The following is a 10,373-nucleotide window of genomic DNA, read 5'->3' on the forward strand; positions in this document are numbered from 1 at the left end:
AAGCCAAGATGGAAATTTGGAGGAATCTGAAGCCTAGCAAGACTCTCACAGAGGGAGTGAAGACAGGAACAGCCAAAGTAGGAAAAGAAACTGAGAGAAGTTGAAGGGTCAAGAACAGATCCCACATGAACGGTCTCCATTTTTCTACCAACACTCTAAGAGAAGAGAAAATAACCCAATTTAATAACCTAAAATAAATCTAATAATGTACTTACTGCTATTAGGTTGAGCCATATATAAAACTGTTGATATTCAGTTGTGACAAAACTAGCAATTTCATATGGTTCAAGTTAATTATTTTCCATTATCCCATTTGGAGACAAGGAGTCTTCATACTGATGATAATTAGCTGATTTCTATGTAAATAGAAAACAACATATTTGAGCCCTTAATTTCTTTATAAAGCTGATATTAGTCAGTAACTAGTAGAACTATTAAATGACCCACACCAACTACTGTGGTTAGATTACTCTCCTTAAGACTATAATTCTGAGATGCTATATCCTCTCTTTCTCCCAGCATATTATGCCTTAATTTTCCATCACGAAAACGGAATCATAGAATCACAGAAATGAAAACATACAATTTTATTTTATTTTTTATTTTTTTATTTAAAAAATGTAATGTTTGTATTCATTTTTGAGAGAGAGAGACCCATCGGGAGGGGCAGAGAGAGGAGACACAGAATCTGAAGCAGGCTCCAGGTTCTGAGCTGTCAGCACAGAGCCCAACGTGGGGCTTGAACCCACAACCTGTGAGATCATGACTGAGCCTAAGTTGGATGCTTAACCGACTGAGCCACCCAGGTGCCCCCATACAATTTTATTTTTTTAACATTTTATTTGTTTGTTTGTTTATTTATTTGTTTATTATTTTTTATTTTTAAGTAACCTCTACACCCAGTGTGGGACTCAAACCCACAACTCCAAGATCAAGAGTTACATGCTCCACTGACTAAGCCAGCCAGGCGTCCCAGAAAATATACAATTTTCTTGAGAGTACATAAAAAGACCTTGAGATGGCGTGACCTATGGAAAAAAGTTTAAACAATATAATAAACCATTACTCTTAATGGTTTATTAAGAGTATTAATGGGAGAAGGGTTACAAGTAATACCATATAAAAGAAACCAATTATGTACAGAAAAGGTTGGCAGTAAAGAAAGATGCTGAACCTACAAGAGAAAGGGGTATCCCAACCATAAGCTCGAAAACTTCAAATTGATCCTTGCCTAATCATGAAGGAACTGAAAGAAGCATTTAGTTATGTTACTGTGGTTCTCTAGCAGAAGGAACTAGCTCTAAGGAACCAAGAAACTAAAAAGAGAAGTAGAAAGGGGTGGCTCAATTTTTGCCATCCAAACACAAACACCAAAGGATCAGTTAGTGTTGTAAAAAGAGGACTGACATCTGGAGATCTGAGTTTGGGCCCTAACTCTTGTCACTAACTTGTTGCGATCTTGAGCGAGTCTTCACCTTCCAAAATATGAATTTTCACCTCCTCAAAGTGAGGGGGTGTAACAAATGATCTAAAACAATATAATTTCAAACTGACAGAACATTTCAAGAATAGTAGAAGGAATCTTAACTACAGAGAACACACAGTAGGGAGGTGGGTGTGGGGGGATGGGTGAAGTAGGTGCTGGGGATTAAGGATGCACTTGTTATGATGAACACTGGGTGTTGTATGAAAGTGTTGAATCACTATATTGTGCACCTGAAACTAATATTACACTGTATGTTAACTAACTGGAATTTAAATAAAAACTTAACAACAACAACAACAACAAAAGAATAGTATGGGGCACCTGGGTGGCTCAGTCAGTTGAGCGGCCGACTTCGGCTCAGGTCATGATCTCACGGCTTGTGAGTTTGAGCCCCGTGGCGGGCTCTGGGCTGGAAGCTCCCTCGGAGCCTGGAGCCTGCTTCCAATTCTGTGTCCCTCTCTTGCTCTGCTCCTCCTATGCTCATGCTCTGTCTCTCTCTCTAAGAATAAATAAAACATTAAAAAAAAAAAAAAAAGATAGTAGAAGGAACTCCTCTTAAAGTTTTTTATCCAAATCAAATTTTATTACCTCTGCTCCATATGCCTTACTATTCTACCTTTATATATATAGACTTATAAATATATGCATTTTTTCTGAACCATTTGAGACTTAGATATCACACTCTTTTACTCCTAAATACTTCCGTGTGTTATTTACTAAGAACAAGGTCATTCTCTATGCAGCCACAGTATAGATATAAAAATTGGGACATTTAACATTGATACAATACTATTATCTAATTCACGATCCATGTTAAATGTTGCCATTTGTACTAAAAGCATTTTTTAGGGCTTTTTTTTTTTTTTTTCCTAGTCCAGGATCAAATCTAAAGTCACACACTACATTCAGTTTTCATGTCTCTTTTGCCTCTTTTAATCTGGACCAGTTCCTCAGCCTTTCTCAGCCTTTCTGTTGTTTCCTGACCTTGACATTTTTCTTTTTAATTTTTTTTTCAACGTTTTTTATTTATTTTTGGGACAGAGAGAGACAGAGCATGAACGGGGGAGGGGCAGAGAGAGAGGGAGACACAGAATCGGAAACAGGCTCCAGGCTCCGAGCCATCAGCCCAGAGCCTGACGCGGGGCTCGAACTCACGGACCGCGAGATTGTGACCTGGCTGAAGTTGGACGCTTAACCGACTGCGCCACCCAGACGCCCCTTTAAATTTTTTTTAACATTTTATTTATTTTTGAGACAGGGAGAGACAGAGCATGAACAGGGGAGGGTCAGAGAGAGGGAGACACAGAATCTGAAACAGGCTCCAGGCTCTGTGCTGTTAGCACAGAGCCCGACGCAGGGCTCGAACCCACGGACCGCGAGATCATGACCTGAGCCGAAGTCGGCCGCTTAACCGACTGAGCCACCCAGGCACCCCTCCTGACCTTGACATTTTTTGAAGGGTACAGGCCAGTTATTTTGTAAAATGGCTCTCAATTTGGGTTTGTTTGACATTTCCTCATGATTAGATTCTGTTTGTACATTTTTGGCAGGATTACCAGTGAAGCAATGTTGTGTCCTCAGCACTTCTTATTAAGAGATGACGTAGGCTTGATGACTTGGTGAAGGTGGTATTAAAGAGGATCCTCCACTATTTCCCCTTTATAATTATTAAAGTCGTTTATGGAGAGATACTTCACCATGCAAATATCCTGCTCCTCATCAAACTTTCACCCATTTTGCCAGTTTCAGCATCCATGAGTGAGTTTCTCACTCCACCATTTCATCTATATTTACTAGTTGTCATCCTCTGATAGGAAATGCTTTCACTTTTCCTACATTTATATAATGATTTATTTTCTTCTTTATATCAGTGTGGACTCATAGGCTCTTATCTCATTCAATGGTTTATAACCCGTTACTAATAGTAATTATTTTGATTAAAGCAGGGTTCTTTTTTTTTTTTTTTTAAGTTTATTTATTTTGAGAGAGAGAGGACACAAGTTGAGGAGGGGCAGAGGGAGGGAGAGACAGAATCCCAAGCAGGCTCCATGCTGTCAGCGCAGAGCCCGATGTGGGGCTCAAATTCACAAACTGTGAGATCATGACCTGAGCCAAGCTCAAGAGTCAGACATTTAACTAACTGTGCCACCCAGGTGTCCCAAAGCAAGGGTTCTTAATCATTCTTTGTACCATGGACTCCTTTGTCAATGTGGAGAAGCCTACAGACCTCTCGTCAGAATGATGTTTTTAAACTCATTAAATAATTACAGACGACATTACATAGGTTTCCAAATGCAACATACTGAAATAGTGATCAAAATATTAAAAATTTATGATACAATGTGCTTCATTATTAACAGAATAAATAACAAGATCTAGTAGTAAAGACTTCAGGGGTGCCTGGGTGGCTCAGTCGGTTAAGCATCTGACTGGCTCAGGTCATGATCTCTCAGGTTGTTAGTTTGAGCCCCGCGTCGGGCTCTGTGCTGACAGTTCGGAGCCTGGAGCCTGTTTCGGATTGTGTGTCTCCCTCTCTCTCTGCTCCTCCCCCACTCGTACTCTGTCTCTCTCTCTCTCAAAAATAAAAATAAGAACATTAAATTTAAAAAAGAGTGCAAACTCTTATCAACAGGTCTGCAGCAACTGCAATGTGGTAGGAAATTATCTGTGATTTCTATCAGTGACATTCCCAAGTACAGAACTGCTAATACTGCTATGATTTTGTTACTAACACTCATACTAAAAGGAAGTGCTAAATTTCAATATTAGTGAAAACAAAGATGTAATTTTCTCCCCATCCATGCTCGTGAATTTTATCCTGGATGCCCGGTTTAGAACCCCTGATATAGTCTCTTGGTAATCCCAGCCTCCCGAAGGCCCTACCTTAACATCACATTGTTATTCAAGACCAAAGTTTCAGTCCTCCAACATAAAAGTTATCACACAAATATAGAAAAACTAGATACGACTTGAAGACACTGATTTGAATAAAAGAATAAATTGCTTTAAGAGTCCAGGGCCCTGCAGCACTAAGGCAAAAAAAGTGGTCCCCTGAAGAATGGCCTTGAGCTGGTTGTGGGTCCAGCAAGACCCAAGGTAGAGAAACGGAAGCCCAAATAAGAGGAATGACATACCCAGGATCCCACAAAGAATGGAGTCAGTAGCAGCAGCCAGAAGTCATCTTTAGAAGGCTTGGTGAATGTCCTGTAGCTTCTAAGATGAAGAAACAGAACCCTTATGAATTCCGGCTTTCATGCAGGACCAACAATAAAGATATGTTTATGCTAAATGACACAGAGGTGGACAATAAAGGGGAAAACAAGGCCTAAATTCCATTAGGAAAGAGCTGATGACTTGTGTCAATTTTTCTATAGGTTTTAGTCTACAATGTGACTTTCCCTTAAGAAATCAGATAGCGCCACTGTTGTCCCAGATTAGCGATAATAAACCACAGCAGCTTGACTCTACTGTCTATGGGCCACTGTTGCAGGTTATAAGTAACAATACAGTCACATATAAGAATTCTGAAAATGATCCCCAGATTTAATAAAAAGTAGTGCATTCTCACATGTAATGTTTTCATTTCACCTAAGAAAGACTATGTTCCTGAGGTTCTCACAATTTAACTTTTGATTTTAAAAGTTAGAAACAAAATGAGATTGGGGTGCCTGGGTGGCTCAGTCAACTAAGTGTCCGACTCAGTTTCAGCTCAGGTCATGATCTCATGGTTAGTGGGATCAAGCCCTGCATTGGGCCCTGCACTGAGCATGGAGCCTGCTTGGGATTCTCTCTCTCTGCTCCTCCCCCCACCCCCACATGCTCTCCCTCCCTCTTTCAAAATAAATCAACATTGAAAAAATAAAATAAAATTCTTTAAAAAAAATAGGGGTGTCTGGGTGGTTCAGGTGGTTAAGCATCTGATTTTGGCTCAGGTCAGGATCTCACAGTTTGTGATTTTGAGCCCCATATCGGGCTCTGTGCTGACAGCATGGAGCCTGCTTGGGATTCTCTCTCTCTCTCTCTCTCTCTCTCTCTCTCAAATAAATAAACATGAAAGAAAGAAAGAAAGAAAGAAAGAAAGAAAGAAAGAAAGAAAGAAAGAAAGAAAGAGAAAGAAAAGAAAGAAGAAAGAAAAAGAAAGAAAGAAAGAAAGAAAGGAAAGAAAGAAAGAAAGAAAGAAAGAAAGAAAGAAAGAAAGAAAGAAAGAAAGAAAAGAAAAGAAAGAAAAAGAAAGTGAGATTGAGCTGAAAACCTAGTTACTTATCTTACAGCACCAACCCCCTGAGAAGCATCAGTTTGCAGACCAGGACGTAACTTCAAGGTTGAAGTTGCAGTGAACTCTGGTTACAGAAGCAAGAGCCCAGCAGAAACATAGAGTATGTGAATGGAGCAAAAAGTGGAAAAATCATTTTAGAAGGGCAACTTCGAATGCTAAAGTTCAAATGCAATGCTTTCTAAATTGGTCAAAAAGTACTTTAAGATTTAAGTTACACTTAATCTCTTTGACTTTAAATGATTTTCTTTGGGAGTGGGTGGGTAAGTTTGGAGTCTGTTTAAAGTAATCACAGGACTCTCCCCTCCTCCTGCTTTAGGAAGTTTGAATTCCACTGCAACCTAGATGTTACCACTCTACCACTGGTCTTCCTTAAAATTCCTCACCAAATCTATGTATGTAGGCAACGGCTTAAATGCAAGGCTATTTATCCTTCCTGAAATAAAAACTATGTTTGTGAGCACTCATGCAAAGTTAAATAGTACATAATTCCTAATGCTTTCCCATCTTTCTTCAGCATTTAAAATCCGAAGACCCGGACATTCTTACACTTAAATTTCTCTTTCCTGACATTCTTGTTGTCTTTTTTTTCAATATTGGACTGTGCCATTATTCACATTCCCATTAAATCACTACCCACTCCTGCTCATTTTCTGTTTAGCTCGTTCTTAACTATTCATTGCTCTGTTTCTTGATCTACACGTTCAGAACCTGAGGACTGCACATGAACAAGGGGAGAGAATTGTGGAAACCACAAATTAGTATGTAACTTATGTGTGTTTTTTTTTTTTTTTTTAATTTTTTTTCCAACGTTTTTTATTTATTTTTGGGACAGAGAGAGACAGAGCATGAACGGGGGAGGGGCAGAGAGAGAGGGAGACACAGAATCGGAAACAGGCTCCAGGCTCCGAGCCATCAGCCCGGAGCCCGACGCGGGGCTCGAACTCACGGACCGCGAGCTCGTGACCTGGCTGAAGTCGGACGCTTAACCGACTGCGCCACCCAGGCGCCCCTGTGTGTTTTTTTTTAAATAATAAGAAATAACAATGAGTTTTTACTGATTTGAGCCTGTAGTAGTTTTATCTCCACTACTAGATTGCATTTTACGAATAGCCCCGTCTTAGGGCACAGGTTGGTTGAGCGTCTGACGTGGCTCAGGTCACGATCTCATGGTTCAATGAGTTCAAGCCCGCATCCAGCTCGCTGCTGTCAGCACGGGGCCCACTTCGGATCCTCTGTCCCCCTCTCTCCATGTCTCTCTCCCGCTTGCACTCTTTCTCTCTCTCAAAAATAAACATTAAAAAATAAAAAATAGAAGAATAGCCTTATCATGTTCAACTTTATATCCCACGAAAGACCTAGCAAATAGGAAGCATCCATTTGACGAACAATGTTCAGAAAAGTGTTAGCACGCCACACTCTTAGTCTACTTAACAAAAAACTCTCTTGTAATGAATCTGGACTGGTTCTTAAGACCACCATCATGATTAGAAGACATCAGCCCAATAAACAATTTAGAAATATTTACAATAGAGGAAAATCATGATAAAAGTGTCATTTCACACAAAATGTAACAAAACAGATCCAAATTTACAATGCTTGGAATGAGACTCTCAAAACATTTGAATCTGAATTAAAAAAAAAAATTTTTTTTTAATGTTTATTTTTGAGAGAGAGAGACAAGGTGTGAGCCAAGGGAAGGGCAGAGAGAGAGGGAGACACAGAATCCGAAGCAGGCTCCAGGCTCTGAGCTGTCAGCACAGAACCTGACTGGGACTGAACTCATGACCTGCGAGATCATGACCTGAGTCAAATCTGGACGCTTCACGACTGAGCCACCCGGGTGCCCCTAAATCTGAATTAATCAATCTCTAGATATACATAAAATTACACAAGTCTCCTGTTTCCTTCAGTTCCCAGGTATAGCTTTAAAGTTTGTGGTACCAAAAGGTTTACAGTAGTGGTGCTTCAAGAATTCTCTAGGACATCTCTTGTCTCCCATGGACTTGAGATAACTTTAGAGCTGAAGCCCAGGGAAGAAGTAACTTTGGGAAGAGGGGGAATTCAGTATAATAATATCCAACCACATTAACAAAAAGGAAAGGTTATCTTTATAAAATAAAGTGGTATTAAAAATTTTTTCTAAGTTAATTTTTTTGAGAGAGGCAGAGAGAGAGGGTCTCTCTCCAAGAATCCCAAATAGGCTCAATGCTGTCAGCACAGAGCCCTACAAGGGGCTAGATCCCAGAACCATGAGACCATCCATGACCTAAGCCAAAATGAAGAGTTGGACGCTTAACCAACTGAGCCCCCCAGACGCCCCTAAAAAAGTCTTTTTTCTTAATCGAGGAGGCCAATTCCATCAAAATGTTTTCAAATCCTGAAAAATAAAAAATCTCAAAGGGGGGGAAGGAATAAGAGAATTACAAGATCTAAGAGAAAATATTACACATCGTGGTAAAAAAACGACCTTACATTGAGCAAATAACCTCCATCACCTCTAAAAGCCTGTGTCTTAGGGTGCCTGGGTGGCTCAGTTGGTTAAGCGGCCAACTTCGGCTCAGGTCACCATCTCACGGTCTGTGAGTTCAAGCCCCGCGTCGGGCTCTGTGCTGATGGCTCAGAGCCTGGAGCCTGCTTCCGATTCTGTGTCTCCCTCTCTCTCTGACCTTCCCCCATTCATGCTCTGCCTCTCTGTGTCTCAAAAATAAATAAACGTTAAAAAAAATTTTTTTTTTGAAAAAAAAATAATAAAAAAAAATAAAAGCCTGTGTCTTAAGATGCCAACTTGGCCCTTGGCCCTTCTTCTGACTTAGTAAACGCTACCTAGTTGATTTGGGGTAAATTGTTTCTATGGCTTTTGCTAACCGGTCTGTTGTGGCTTGCCCTAGAGGTTTGAGGGTCCCAAGAGAAAGACTGGGGGACTGGCTTTCCAAGGTTGCTTAAAATTGGTGGAAATCGAGGGTTTAATCTTTCCAGGGTCGGGGCGCCTGGGTGGCTCAGTCCGTTGGGTGTCTGACTTCCACTGCCCTCATGATCTCACAGTTCGTGGGTTCAAGCCCCGCCTCGGGCTCTGTGCTGACAGCTCAGACCCTGGAGCCTGCTTTGGATTCTGTGTCTCATTCTCTCTTTGCCCTCCCTCACTTGTGCTCTGTCTCTCAAAAATAAATACAAGTTAAAAAAAAAAAAAAATCTTTCCAGGGTCAGCTCAGGTTTGATTTGGGGAAAAAACTCGAGGAGTGTTCAGAATCCAGCCAGTCAGACCTCTGGACCTTAACTTCCCCATCTGTAAAATGGAGCAGGCGATCGCCACTCAGAGAGAGGAAGAATCACAGGATCACAACCCATGGCTCCGCCAACGTGAAAGCAGCCATCCAGTTAGGGCAAGAAGTAGGCGGCGCGCACAGAGGAGCGAGAACAGGGCAGTTCGCAGGAAGTGCTTCAGGGCTGGGAGGGGAAATAGAGGGCGGAGGCGGGAATGTGAAAACGGAGCGCTCGCTGCGGAGTTTGTACCGAAGCTCAGGGGAGGCGGGGCAAAGCTGAGGTGAAGGGGTTAGTCAGTGGATAGGCAAAATGGGCCACCTCCCCCGAAAAGAGAGGGTTGGGTGCGGGGGAGGCTCTGAGGTGGCGGCTGAGGAACGTGGGGGGAGGGGTGAAAGCGAACGCTCTCAGGAAAAGGGGCGGGAAGCGCGCGCTAGCGCGCGCATGCGCGCGCCTATATCCTTCAGCGCACAGGCCTGGGTTTCTGACCGCGCGCCCCGCGCCGACGGCGCGGACGTTAGAGAAGGAGGAGCCACGCGGCCCCTCCTCGCCGCGCCGGGACCTGAGCGTCCAGCCGCGCGTACCCCGTGGTGGCGGGTCGTCACTTTTTTCTCCAGTGGGGGTTTAGGTAGCCGGGAAAGGAAACACGTTTCTCTCCGTTGCTTTTTTTCGTCCCCTCCCCCACGAAAAATGGGACGGGAGGTCCTGGGCGTGTCAGGGAGAGTCCGTTCCGGGTTTTCCCGCCCACTTTAACTCCGTGAGCGCTTCGACTGCGCGGCGCTTCACTCCACCGGGCGCGCCCGAGCCCTCCGCCGGAACTCGTTCCGCCTCCCCCACACGTCTTTCTCCGGCAATGCAAAGTGGGAGCTCGGACCTCTTTCCCTGAGGCCCTCAGGCCGGCTGTCACCCCCTATCTCTTCGGCGTTGCGACTCTGACTGCCCATGGCAGCTAGAATTCTCTAATAAGGTCGCTCTGAGGGACTACTTGATGTCTCCGTGCGCTCGGTGGTGCGGCCGCGCTCTGAGCTCTTCCTGGAAACTCCCGCCTCGGGGAGCCAGGAGAGCCCGGCCGGGGGGGAGGGGAGCGGAGGGGACGCGCACGCCCCCCTGTCCCGGGGGAGGGCTCCGCGCCCCCGCCCTCCTCCCCGCGGGGAGGGGAGGGAAGGCGCGAGAGGGGGAGGGGAGGGAGCGGGGCGCGGAAACGGGGGGGGCGCGGCTTCCCGCCCCACCCCCCACCTCGAGAACAACGGGTTCCCGCTGCTGCCCCCTGCCGCCCACAGCGCCCCGCACCCCGCGCCCCTCCCCGGCCCCGAGAGGGGCGTCGGGGGCGCCGCCGCCGCCGGGGCCGTGGGA

The 10,373-nt window shown here is 44.1% G+C and overlaps 1 long non-coding RNA gene across 2 annotated transcripts in view; it reads right to left on the reverse strand.

Annotated features, from left to right (window-relative positions):
* Nucleotides 1–10,139, reverse strand: part of LOC131505213 (uncharacterized) — a 40,256-nt gene extending 30,117 nt beyond the window's left edge. Inside the window, exons 1-3 of one of the 2 annotated variants that reach the window (XR_009258315.1) lie at nt 9,626–10,139; nt 4,621–4,699; nt 216–356 (exon numbers count right to left, since the gene is read on the reverse strand). This is a non-coding gene — a long non-coding RNA (uncharacterized LOC131505213). Of the gene's footprint in view, nt 1–215; nt 357–4,620; nt 4,700–9,604 lie in introns of both variants that reach the window. The other variant, XR_009258314.1, reaches the window with a different exon arrangement.
* Between the last annotated feature and the right edge of the window lie 234 nt (nt 10,140–10,373).

Source organism: Neofelis nebulosa, chromosome 2, assembly GCF_028018385.1.
Source record: "Neofelis nebulosa isolate mNeoNeb1 chromosome 2, mNeoNeb1.pri, whole genome shotgun sequence".
Lineage (NCBI taxonomy): Eukaryota > Metazoa > Chordata > Mammalia > Carnivora > Felidae > Neofelis > Neofelis nebulosa.